Consider the following 13354-nt stretch of genomic DNA (forward strand, 5'->3'; position numbering starts at 1 on the left):
GGACAAGAGCAGCAGGCACATGGGAACAACACCACCTGCACGTTTCCCTCCAAGTCACACACCATCCTGACTTGGAAATATATCGCCGTTCCTTCATCGTCGCTGGGTCAAAATCCTGGAACTCCCCACCTAACAGCACTGTGGGAGAACCTTCACCACATGGACTGCAGCGGTTCAAGAAGCTGGCTCACCACCACCTTCTCAAGGGCAAATGGGGATGGGCAATAAATGCTGGCCTCGCCAGCGACGCCCATATCCCCATGAACGAATAAAAAAAAATTAATGCAAAGGCCAAGTCAGCAACTCTGTAAAGAAAGACTGATTGTGATGTTACCCATCCATTTTACAAAGGTTGAAAACCCGGTTCAGTTATCATCATTGGCTCGGTGAGTACTGTGGCAGCAATGGGCTTCACCCTACATCATGATCTAAAATATATCTATAATATAAATTTGACACATTTCTGACGTTCTGCGAGTGGGGAGCTTCAAAGGTATATAGGGCGTATCAGAAATTCAAGCATGTACTGCCTATGATTTTCCAATTATTAATTCAAATGTTAAAGGGATCGCAAAAAGGCTCTAATCATTCTGAAATGCTTTGCTATTTTGGTTTCAGAAGTGGTTTCATGTATCAATATGGGTTAAGTATTGTTTTGCAATTTTATCTGATGATTTGATTTGCTTCTGTATAGATTTATGTCTCACAGTAAATAAGTTTCATTTAAATTAGCCTGAAATGTATGGCCTGTCAGTGTGCTACTTTTCTGCCCATTAAAGCAATCAGAAGGGTACCGTAGACATCCCATAAATCTTTCCATTGTGTAGCTCCAGAAAATGGTCATTGTTAGTCCTGCAGCATGCGAACCCATTTACTCAGAGCACAAGTTTTGGATTTTAAGAGGTGCGGGCCTGTTCTTGGAAACTGCTTTGTTGCTATAACCATGAGTAAAGAGTATTGGGAGAAGACCGTGTTGTAACAACCATTCCCAATCTATGCTAGTGTAACCAAATGACAAAGGTGACAAGAAAAAGTGTCAGGATAATAGAAAGAGAGATTGTCTCTCCTTGCTGCTGTCACCATCTTAAATATTCCACAAAGACTCTGTTGATTCAGTGATAGAATCACAAGATCCATTCAGATGAAGAAGACCCTTCCAGATTACCAGCCCTAATGTTTACCCACTACAACATCTGTCAGTTTCTTAAAGTATGCAGATTTCCGGCCTCAAATACCCTTGCTGGCAATCATACTATTGTGTTGATCACCCTCTATGTAAAGAAATATTTCCTGGCATCTGTCTTAAATTTATTCCTCACTACCCTGAACTGGCACCCTCTTGTCCTTGTGCCCTGGGGTAACTGAATGTCCTGTTTCAGATTTACTTTCTCTAACCCATTAAGTATCTTAGATCTTAGATGCCTCAGAGATGTGCATTTTTGAATCCTAAATTTCAAATCCTATCAAATCATTCCTTGTAACTCTTCCCCTGACACTAGGGCCAGCTTCTCTGTGCTGTCTGCAGTATTTTATTTTTCAATCATTACCTCTTTTGATTTATCATCTACCGCTTTTCTATGAAGTTCAAACTCTGGTCACACTGCACTTTAAATATTCCAACCAATTCTGGTAGCGAAACAACACAAGACATTTAAGCGCTGGAGGCAGTGCAGAGACCAGCCAGAAGGCTGATCTCCAGTGCCAAGGGTATGTGCTATGAGGCAAAACTGGAGAGACTTGGACCAGGAATTTCCTTGGAGCTGTTCCCACTCCACCACCATAACTTTGCTAGAAGTGTGACGGAAACCACATTTACATGCATAAACAGGCCGCACTTCCTGCAAAGTTATGGTGGTGGAGTGGGAACAGTTCCAAGGAACTTCTCAGCCTAGGGCTTTTCAGCCTGGAAAGGAGGCATTGAGAGGTGATACTAGAGTATGTAAGAGTGTTGCGTACTCTGTCCTCGCAAACTACCGCCCCATCTCCAACCTCCCTTTCCTCTCCAAAGTCTTTGAACGTGTTGTCGCCTCCCAAATCCGTGCCCATCTTTCCTGCAACTCAATGTTTGAATCCCTCCAATCAGGTTCCCATCCCTGCCACTTTACTGAATCGGTCCTTATTAAAGTCACAAATGACATCCTATGTAACTGTGACTGTGGTAAACTATCCCTCCTCATCCTTCTTGACCTGTCTGCAGCCTTTGACATGGTTGATCGCACCATCCTCCTCCAACGCCTGTTCTCCGTTATCCAGCTGGGTGGGACTGCGCTCGCCTGGTTCCATTCTTATCTATCCACTTGTAGCCAGACAATCAGCTGCAATGGCTTCTCTTCCCACTCCTGCACTGTTGCCTCTGGAGGCCCTCAAGGATCTATCCTTGGCCCCCTCCTATTTCGCATCTACATGCTGCCCCTCGGCGACATTATCTGACACATCAGGTTCCACATGTACACTGACAACACCCAGCTCTACCTCACCGCCGCCTCCCTCGACCCCTCCACTGTCTCTGATTCATCACATTGCTTATCCGAGTACTGGATGAGCAAAAATTTCCTCCAACTAAATACTGGGAAGGCCGAAGCCATTGTCTTTGGTCCCCGCCGCAAACTCCGTTCCTTAGCCACCAACTCCATCCCTCTCCGGTCCACTGTCTGAGGCTGATCCAATCCGTTCGCAACCTTGGCGTCCTATTTGACCCTGAGATGAGCTTCTGACCACATATCTGCTCCATCACCAAGACCACCTACTTCTACCTTCTTAACATTACCCATCTCCGCCCCTGCCTCAGCTCATCTGCTGCTGAAACCCTCATCCATGCCTTTGTTACCTCTAGAATTGACTATTCCAATGCTCTCATGGCCGGCCTCCCAACTTCCACCCTCCATAATCTTGAGCTCATCCAAAACTCTGCTGCCTGAACTCGCACCAAATCTGGTTCGCCCATCACCCTTGTGCTCGTTGACCTACATTGGCTCCCAGCCCTGGAATGCCTCAATTTTAAAATTCTCATCTTTGTTTTCCAATCCCTTCATGGACTTGCCCTTCCCTATCTCTGTAACCTCCGAGATTTCTGCACTCCTCCAATTCTTGCCTCTTGTGCATCCCCGATTTTAATCGCTCCACCATTGGAGGCTGTGCCTTCAGCTGCCTAGACTCAAAGCTCTCGAATTCCCTCCCTAAACCTCTCCGCCTCTCTACCTCTCTCTCCTTCTATAAAACCTACCTCTTTAACCAAGCTTTTGGTCACCTGTCCTAATATCTCCTTATGTGGCTTGGTGTCAAATTTTGTTTGATAACGCTCCTCTGAAGCGCCTTGAGACGTTTTACTACGTTAAAGGCGCTATATAAATGCAAGTTGTTGCTGCTGTTGTTGTTGTTAAGGGTAAAGAGAAAGATAAGCCTGCGTATTATTTTAAATTAAACTGTGGAAGTAGAACGTGGGGACACAGGTTCAAACTAGTAAAAGGTAATTTTAGGACTGATATCAGGAAATTCTTCTTCAAACAAAAAGTTATCAAAGTGTTGAATATACATCCAGAGAGAGTAGCCCCCATAACCCTTTGCTCTGACGTTAGGATCAGCCTCATTGCTCTTGCCTACATTCCTCTATGAGCTGGGTGGCCCCTTGTGTCACAGTAACCAGAACTGTTACACAGTACTCCAGTGGATGTAGCCTGACCAATGAACTGTACAGCATGACCTTTGGGTATGTAAACTCAATTGATTTGGCAACATAACCCAACATCCTTTATTTTTGTTTGTTGCTGCCTCACACTGTTTAGACATGGTGAGCAACAAATTAACTAACATAGTGAGTACTCTTTGACAGTTAGTGTTTTCCCAATGCTGTCAGCATCTCAGCATTTGCTGATGGAAGTTGGAAGCACCTGTTGGTACGTCGTCCCAGAACACCTTGAAATTTTCTTAACATATGCAGAGTTTCATGCATGTGCAGTTTCATGCATGTACAGAGTTTCATTCATGTGCAGAGTTTTATGCGCATGTAAAGGTTTATAGAATAGAATCATCGAATTGTTACAGCACAGAAGCAGGCCATTCGGCCCATCGAGCCCGTGCCAGCTCTTTGCAAGAGCAATCTGGTTAGTCCTGCTCCCCCGCTCTGTCCCCGTAGCCCTGCAAATTTTTCCCCTTCAAGTATTTATCCAATTCCCTTTTGAAAGTATGGGAAAGGTGATTTAACAGATAACAATTGGGACTGGCTTTGTTATAACATTCAATTGATGAGATAGTTGTAAAGTACAGCATCACCTCTGTGAGATTGTGCATCTTTAAAGCTCTTTACCAATTGCCAATACATCCCATCATGTTTTCTGACATGCCCACTCACTGAACCCTTCATTTAAATATTATGAATATCATTTGACTATTAGACACTGACTTAAATATGTCAATATTATGCAGAGCATTATTTTTACATTAATAGATGTTTTTCCCTTTTAAAACCTGCATCTGTGCCATTCCTCATTTGTGTAGGAAGTTACATTGTACTGAATGCAGACATTACCAGATGGAAATGGGACTTATCTAATGGAAAGAATAGGTATAATGAGCTGCAGTAACTCCACACTTTGCCAATAGGGACAGTCACAGATACAGACATGCCGACTATCAGTGTGTGACTGCTGCTGTAGATGAGGAATGGCAACAATCTCGGAGAGCAGTTGGAGAAACCGCCGCTTCACTTTGGAGCTGCCTCTTCCGAGGCAATGCATAAGGATCTGTTTGAGATGTGCATGCTCTCGATGGTCCAAAGTGCATTCTGTAGTCTCTGTCCACAAGCAGGGGGATCCGAGTGAGTGTGAAAGCTACTCGGAGTAGGAGGCTGTTAAGGTGGTTCATGGCATGCACATCAGAATCTTTGGAGATCCGGAAAGAAATCAGAAAGGACTAGGCTGCATTTTGCTCTGATGAGTAAGGTATATGAGTGGCAACCTTGGCTCAGTGGTAGCACTCTCATCTCTGAGTCAGAAGATCGTGGGTTCAAGTCCCCCTCCAGAGACTTGAGCACATAATCTAGGCTGACATTCCAAGGAAGTGCTGCACTGTTGGAGGTGCCGTCTTTTGGATGAGATGTTAAACCGAGGCCCTGTCTGCCCTCTCAGGTGGACATAAAAGATCCCATGACACTATTCGAAGACGAGCAGGGGAGTTCTCCCCAGTGCCCTGGCCATTATTTATCCCTCAACTAACTACACTAAAATAGATTAACTGGTCATTTATTTCATTGCTGTTTGTGGGATCTTGCTGTGCGCAAATTGGCTGCCTCATTTCCTACATTACAACAGTGACTACGCTTCAAAAAGTACCTCATTGGCTGTAAAGTGCTTTGGGATGTTCTGAGGTTGTGTAAGGCTATATAAATACAAGTTCTTTCTTTCATGTTTACCCTCCTCTGTGCCAAACGTCTTGTCCACATCACTGGTAACTAAACAGGTATATCTATCAGACAAATTCAGAGTTATTGTTCATTAAATTATTTCTATTTACTCACTTTAATTTGTTATTTACTTAATATGTTTTGAAAGTCTCTTTCTGTCCTACCCCTTGAAGCTATTATATAGCTAAAAACTGTAAATTAGAGTTCAGATGAATAATTAATTAAAAAATACATAGTTTTTTCTTGCCACTAATGCTCCTCTTCTGTAAGTTGTCATTAGGCAATGGGAATATATATGTCACAATTTGGAATCCTAATAGAACTATATTCTCTCTCAGTGGTTTTGCAGCCATAATGAATGATTCTTAGGATCATTAGGAACAGGGGTTGGCTATTTAGCCCCTCGGGCCGGCTCCACCATTCATTTAGATCATGGCTGATCTGCACCTCAACTTATATCCTTTACCTAAGAAAACTCTATTGACCTCAGCCTTGAAAGCTCCAATTGTCTTTGCATCCACAGCCTTCTGGGGGAAGAGAGTTCCAACTTTCTACTACCCTTTGTGTGAAGAAGTGCGTCCTTATTTTGCTCCTGGATGGCCTAGCTCTAATTTTAAGATATTGGGGATTAAATCCGATGACCCCCGAATCCGGGCACGGGGGTCGTGGTGTGCGATTAACCTGCGCCCGGTCGTTCCGATGCAGGCAGCATGTGAGACTCGTCATACCTCTTAAAGGCAGCCTGCACCTCTTATGTGCAAAATATAAGATACAGGTCCGCACAAAGTCTGAACGGAGATCAGACATCGCACACGTAAAACACAGATGCAGGTCCCGTCCCTATGTTTACAAACTGATGAGTTATGTTAAAATATTGAATAAAGGTTGTGCACTACTAAATTCCACATCCTCCAATCTGCATGTTAGACCTCACCAAACTGTCAATCTGAGTTTGTACCAGCCCTGAGAGACAACGTGCACCAAGGTGCTCTACTAGAGGCATTGGTGCAAGAGGTGGACTGAAGGAGGGGCATCCTATATCCTCAGAGGGGGCAAGAGGCCCTCCAGACATATGATCAAGAGGCAGTGGGAGGCAGTAGGGGATGAAGTCAATGCCAGGCGCATAGCACTACGAATATGGATGCAGTGCAGGAAGAAGTTCAATGCTTTGACACGAGTCGTCAAGGTGAGTGAGGTCAACTGTCAAGTGGTATCTCCTACCAACTGCACCACTAGCCACATCCACTGCTCCACACACTACACCCCCCATCACCCACCTACCAACAAACATTTTCAATCAATACTCAACTCTTGCAATCAGATGCTTCCTCTCACCCTCACACATTATCACTGTTGCAAGCCGCACACTCACAACTCACATGTCACACACAGGCAGCTATTCAACCACGACAGGCACATCACCCAAGCATCCTGCGGGACACTCACTGACACGGGTCCCACTTTCTTGCAGGAGAAGGTGGCGCCTAACAGGAGGCAGTAAGTGGCATTGGCAATTAGCCCCTCGAGCCTATTCCACCATTCAGTGAGATTATGGTTGATCTGTGACCTAACTCCATATACCCGCCTTAGCCCCATATCCCTTAATACCCTTAGTTCACAAAAATCTGTCAATCTCAGATTTAAAATTAACAATTGAGCTAGCATCAACTGCCTTTTGCAGAAGAGCGTTCCAAACATCTACCACCCTTTGCATGTAGAAGCATTTCCTAACTTCACTCCTGCAAGTCCTGGCTATAAATGTTAGGCTATGTCCTCTAGCCCTAATATTCAAGTATAGGAGACCTCCAAAAATAAATTCAAATGCATCATCAGCCAGAAGCAATAATCCAGCAACTAACCTGTAAATCCTGCATGGTCCATTTAAATAGCACTGGTGGGGTGTCCTCCAGGCCGTCTGTGACATGTTCAGCTGTTCGTGCGTTGGCTGGAGCGTTGAGTGCCAAAATGGTATCTATCCCTTTAAATCAGCATTGCACATTGATCTAATGGATATTCTGCTTACTTCACATGGTACTGGTGTTCGCTATCTGCACGTGTGCAAACGCCTTTACCAAAACGGCGACCGGCACACGTCACGCATGCATTCTGGATGCCATTTTTGGACCTTAGGAGGCCGCGTAGCGCCTAAAAAACAAGCGCTATGCAGCCGAATTTATAGCCCAATTTCTCTTGTTCTTGATTCCCCCCACCAGAGGAAATAGGTTCGATACGGAGAAACTATCAAATCCTTTTAAAATTTTATACACCTTGATCAGATCACCCCTCAATCTTCTGTATTCAAGGGAATACAAGCTTAGTCTATGTAACCTGTCCTCATAATTTAACCCTCTAAGCCCCGGTATCATTCTGGTGAATCGGCACTGCATCCCCTCCAAGGCCAATATATCCTTCCTGAGGTGTGGTGCCTAAAATTGAATGCACTACTCCAGATGGGGTCTGACCTAGGCTCTATACAACTGAAGTATAACTTCCTCCCCTTTGTATTCCAACCGAATGCTTGTAACTGAAGATAGTATTTTGTAAAGAACAAGATGATGGTGTGCTAACGATGAACCACATTGATACGATAACACACTGGGGTAAACTTTCAACGTTCCAACTGGGCATTGCAGATCGGCCAAAAACCTCCCAATTTTCTATTTCCATTGAAATCAATAGGATGAAAATTGGGCGCTTTATAATGGGGGGGGGGGGCGGGGGGAGGTGGGGGTCGATCCAGAACGGCTGTTTTACACCTGGGCGGCAAGACGAAAATTTACCCCGTTGTGTCACAGAATCTCTTTCATTCTCCACATGTTGAGTTCTTGCAGTCAACCAGGTTGCCAAGGGGATCACCAAGGAGGGGTGGTCTTCCTTTAAAGCACTGTTGTGAATACATGTGAAAGTATATTTTCACTCCTGACCTCCAGCTGAAGTGCCAGATTTTTCCAGAGTAGGACATTCCGTTAACTAACCTGAGAAGCAGCAATGCTACTCTGCCACTCGATTAGCAGTTTGTCACTGGAAATGCAATTAGTGAGATCTAAATCTAGTGTCCCGGTGTTGAACCACAGACCAGTTTTTGCCATGTATAAGTGAGAAGTTTTGTGGTAGCTTCGATCTTCCCAGGTTATAATTTATTTTTCTTCCAGTTGCTTAAAGCTCTCCCTTCCTCTCCAATCTCTAGTCAAGAGATCAGAAAAACAATGGCCTCTCAAGTCTCTGTTAATGCTACTCTGATAGCAATGAGAAGGAACACATCGGGCTGGATTTCTGTTAATTTTTCCTGACAGGGTCCATGGGGGACTTCCATCTGCAGACCCAGACCCAGCCCCAGCCTGGTTTCCTGGGTCGGGTTCCTTATGCTTTCATAGTGGTCTCCAAGTAGGATCGCCGCCAGCAGGTGGGAGCCCACCGTAACCCTGAGGAAGACTAAGGCGTTGCTGCAGTGGGACCATGCTGCAGCATCAGAAGAGGTGTGAGGAAACATTAAAGGAGTTTCAGGGCTCCAAAAACGGGAGCAAGTCTTCCACTGTCGGCTTCAGCTGAGATTTAGGCCTTCAGCAGGCAAGGGATCGGAGGGAGTCAAGGCCCTCTCCCTCCGTTGACAACATTCGGGGCCATCACCATTGCTGCCCTGGGCCTGCTGTCACTTTTCTCCAGACAGTCCTAGGGACAGAGTGGAGGCAAACGAGCCAGGAACCTGGGCCTCACCCCACTGCTGGCATTTGCATGTAGCGGGCAGGGAGGGGTGGGCAGCCGCAGTCCCGGCAGGGGAAGGAAGTTTGGAGTTGGGGTGGGGATGCAGCGATAGGGCTCGCTGACCATTTTTTCCGGTTTCTGCCACTCTCCTGTCTGCTTAGGGGCAGGATAACGGATGAAAATCCAGGCCAGTATGTCTGAGGTAGAATTAGCGTTCAGTTTTCTTCTCATAACTACCCCATGTGGGGTACTGTGGGAGAAAACTAACGCCCCATCACTCCAAGAAGTGTTGGAACAGGCTACTAAGGTGAAATCAAGTAGGTCCTTATCTCTGGATTTACACTGTATGAATTTAGCATCAGTGCACACTGGAAACTGCTTCTTACTGATGCTAAAGTTGTTGTGTTATGCATTTATACAGCATAAGGAAAGCCATGTAAGTTCCACCCTCCAGTACATTATCCTATCATGGCATCTAATTGTATTGTGAACTATAATGATTTTGCCTTTGGTACCTTGCTTGATAGATTATTCCAAACATTTATCATTCTTTGAGTAAAGAACTTGACCATGGTTAGATTTTTTGACAAGATGTGCTTTCAGCTCTCTGGCCTTGACGTGTCCCTAAAATACAATCTATCCGAGGAATAATAACCACAGTGTAAAATGATCGAGACAGAGGTCCAATTCTTCTCCTTCTCTTTAAGAGGGAGTGGTTTCACTACCTCAAATTTATTCTCCCAAGATTATCAGCTCTGAAGAAATGGATTTCATTCCAACAGCAGTTCAAAGATCCAAGATAATTTTATCATTGTGATCATAAACACATCCAACTTAGCAGCACTACGATTCAGTCATTTTAGATTACTGCAGGTATGATTGCCTTAATTCTTTGCCCATAATTCAATCCCCATCTACAAATAAAGTGGAGAAAAGTTGATAACTTGGCATAACAGAAAAGCACAGTTTCATCTGTGTGCTATTTGTAGAGAAATCATGACAACTAGTAAATGGGCCCACCTCCAAGAAATCATGTCAATGGTCTTCTATGATTGCATAGAGAAACAAAGGGCCCGATATTACCATGGCGGCGGGTTCGCGGCGGGGGGTCGATTGCGCACGTGGGTAACGCGCCCGGTGAAATCAGTCTGCCTCGCGCGCAATCGCAGGCCGATTGGATCCACTTACCTGTTCTTCCGGGTTCCCCACTGCTGAGCTGCGCGTCGGGCAGACTGCGCATGCGCAGTAAGGTGCGTCAACTGGAGGAGCTCTATTTAAAGGGGCAGTCCTCCACTGACTGATGCTGTGAGAAATAGGAAAAAATACAGCATGGAGCAGCCCAGGGGGAAGGCTGCTCGCAGGTTTAATGGTGCCTCACTCCAGCTCTTATTGGATGGGGTGAGGAGGAGGGGGAGGACAGAGATCTTCCCACCGGCGGGCGGGAGGAAGCGGCCTGCCTCTGCCACCAAGAAGGCCTGGCTCGAACTGGCAGAGGAGGTCACCTGCACCACCAACATATCGCCCACCTGTATACAGTGCAGGAGGCGCTCCAATGACCTAAGTAGGTCAGCCAAAGTGAGTACACTTACTCATTCCCCTACACTCCGTCTGCCACATCACCGCCCCCACCCCACATCTCCTTCTGCACAGCCAACACTACTCTGTCACATTACTCCTCACACCCACTCAAACCTCATCCTTATCTTACCTGCACTTACTCACCTCACCAGTACTCATCCCTCCATTACCACTCAACCCAACCCTCATACAATCTCATGGCTCTATCTCATACTCACCCTCTCATGCATCTCTTTCACGGTCAGCCTCACTCAACCTGCCATTACCTGTGCTGCAGCCACAGGGCATGCATCTCATATGTGCAGTAGGCAGCGTAAGGCAAACATGTCGTGAGCATGAAGAGGATGTACAAGGGTGTTTGAGGGTTTGTCATGGTTTTTACTTATATTTAATTTCTGATCAACTCACATTACATATTATATTGGCACCACTACTGCCACGTCTTTGCGAATCTTGTCTGGTTTGTGCAATAATGCCCTTTCCTGAGGATCACAATGAAGACCCACAACTGATGCCACCCATTGTGTCACTGCAGAGTGGGTGTGTAGGTGTATTTGCAGGGCTCTTTTGTGCAGACGACTGAGAGACGTCGGCGATGTCCCCGGTGGCACCCTGGAAGGATGCGGAGGAGTAGTTGTTGAGGGCAGTGGTGACTTTGACAGCGACAGGTAAGAAGATGGTGCTCGGGCCAGCCGGGAGCAGCTTGGCATGAAGGAGGCTGCAGATGTCCACGACTACATGTCGAGTGACTCTGAGCCTCCGTGTGCACTGCTGCTCAGAGAGGTCCAGGAAGCTGAGCCTCAGTCTGTGGACCCTGTGGCGAGGGTAGTGCCCTCTGCGACGCATCTCTCTCTGCGGTTGCCCTCCCTCCTGCTGTGCAGGTGGATGTGTCACAGCACTCTGTTGTGGGGCTCCACGTGTCAGAGGTGGCCGGCGAGGCTGGTGATGCTGTTCGCCCTCCGAGGAGGTCATGACTGCAGCTACGGGGCCCCCATCCGGAAGATGTACATTTGAGGGGGTCCGCAAGGTAGGTACATGTCTCTGGACCCCGGGGTAACACGTCCATTTGAACTGGGAGCATTTCCCCCAGTACGGGAAACAGTCCCAGTTGTTTGCAAAATCCCACCCCATGTAAATTATTTCCTTAATCAGGTCTCTAAACGACCTGAAATACCTAAATAAATACCTTAAGTGGCACCCCGCCGGCTTTAATTGCCAGCAGGAGTCCCACATGCGGGGGCTGCGTGCGCATGTGAGCGCATCAGTGGGAAACCCGGAAATGGGCGGGTTGGAGCCGGGCTCCCGACTCGCCCCGGGAATCCCCGATTTTCGTAGCCCCACCCGCCACCTACGCACCCAATTGCGGGTGCTAAAATCGAGCCCAAAGAACTTGCATTTATGCAGCCCATTATCACACCTATGACTTCCCAAAGCATTTCACACCCAATGAGTTACTTTACTTGTGAATTGGACTCACTGTTGTTTTGTCGGAAAATACAGCAGCCAATACCACAAACAGCAACTGGCCAGCTAATCAGTATTGGGTGGTACTAACTGAGGGACGAATGGTAGTCTGGGTAACACCTATCGTTTATACCCATCTCAAGATCCAAGTAGAGTTGACAGTGCCATATTGAAGTGCTAGCCAACATTATATACTCAAGTTGGATTTGAACCCATAACTTTCTGACAAAGAGTTAAGAGTGCTACCGACTGAACCAAACTGAACACACGAGAGTCTCAGAAAAATCAGTTTTTGAAAGTGTTTGAATTAAACCAAAACGAACTGCTAGAACACAGACACACTGTGGTATAAATTTGTCAGCGCCCAGTTTCGGGCATAAAGGCAACACGCAACACGTGACCACAACTCGCGCCCGAACCGGGAGGCCCAAGACTGGCCCAAAATTGGGTCTCGGGCCTCACTAATTGGGTGAACTGCCGACACCTGTTGCACCTCCACGGCAGCTTGCCCATTCAGAGAGATTCATTTCGGGCTGCTTGTCTTGTCGGCAATGGCTTGAAGGTAAGTCCCAGGAGGGGGAGTGTAGAGCAGCAACGGGGGGAGAAAGGAGAGATCAGATTACTGTGGAATCGGGGTGAGCACTCCAGTTCCTCCTGACTCCACAGCAATGATGTTTTTGTATTTTTTTAAAAACACTTACCTTTTGGAGGCGGACACCCAGCAATCACTGAAGAGTCTCAAGTGGAGCAGGCCTGGCTCCTGTAAGGCTCCACGATATCACATTTTAGTGAAGGGGGCCTAAAACAGGTGCTAGGTCCCTTATTACCATATGTAAGGGGCCTAACGCCTGTTTTAGGTGGCTATCAGGGATGCCTGAAAAATCATTCACCCCAATATCGGGTCGGATATCTTTCAGGCGTTCTTTGGGTGGAGGATGTTGGTCCCCAAAATTATAAAACAAGTGCAGCGAGGTTCAATTTCAACCTCAACATCTTGAATCTATAGCTTATTAATATATTGAAATTAAAAATTCTGACCATGTAATCTAGAAAGAGGAATTTAATATTTATTTCTGGTTAATATTTTATATTTAAATGTGCCTCAAAAGTAGTTAATCACAGCCATTTTAATTTGCATCTCATTCAAACGACAGTGATCGGAAATGCTATCAGTCAAAGTCTGCGCAGTTATAACAGCAAGTCTCACCAATA

General features: G+C 46.1%; 1 long non-coding RNA gene across 2 annotated transcripts in view; it reads right to left on the reverse strand.

Annotated features, from left to right (window-relative positions):
- LOC137318391 (uncharacterized) overlaps nucleotides 1-12932 on the reverse strand; it is a 301286-nt gene extending 288354 nt beyond the window's left edge. For both annotated transcript variants that reach the window (XR_010961876.1, XR_010961875.1), the window contains exon 1: nucleotides 12844-12932. This is a non-coding gene — a long non-coding RNA (uncharacterized lncRNA). The remainder of the gene's footprint in view (nucleotides 1-12843) is intronic.
- Nucleotides 12933-13354: the final 422 nt, after the last annotated feature.

This window comes from Heptranchias perlo, chromosome 3 (assembly GCF_035084215.1).
Source record: "Heptranchias perlo isolate sHepPer1 chromosome 3, sHepPer1.hap1, whole genome shotgun sequence".
In the NCBI taxonomy this organism is placed as follows: domain Eukaryota; kingdom Metazoa; phylum Chordata; class Chondrichthyes; order Hexanchiformes; family Hexanchidae; genus Heptranchias; species Heptranchias perlo.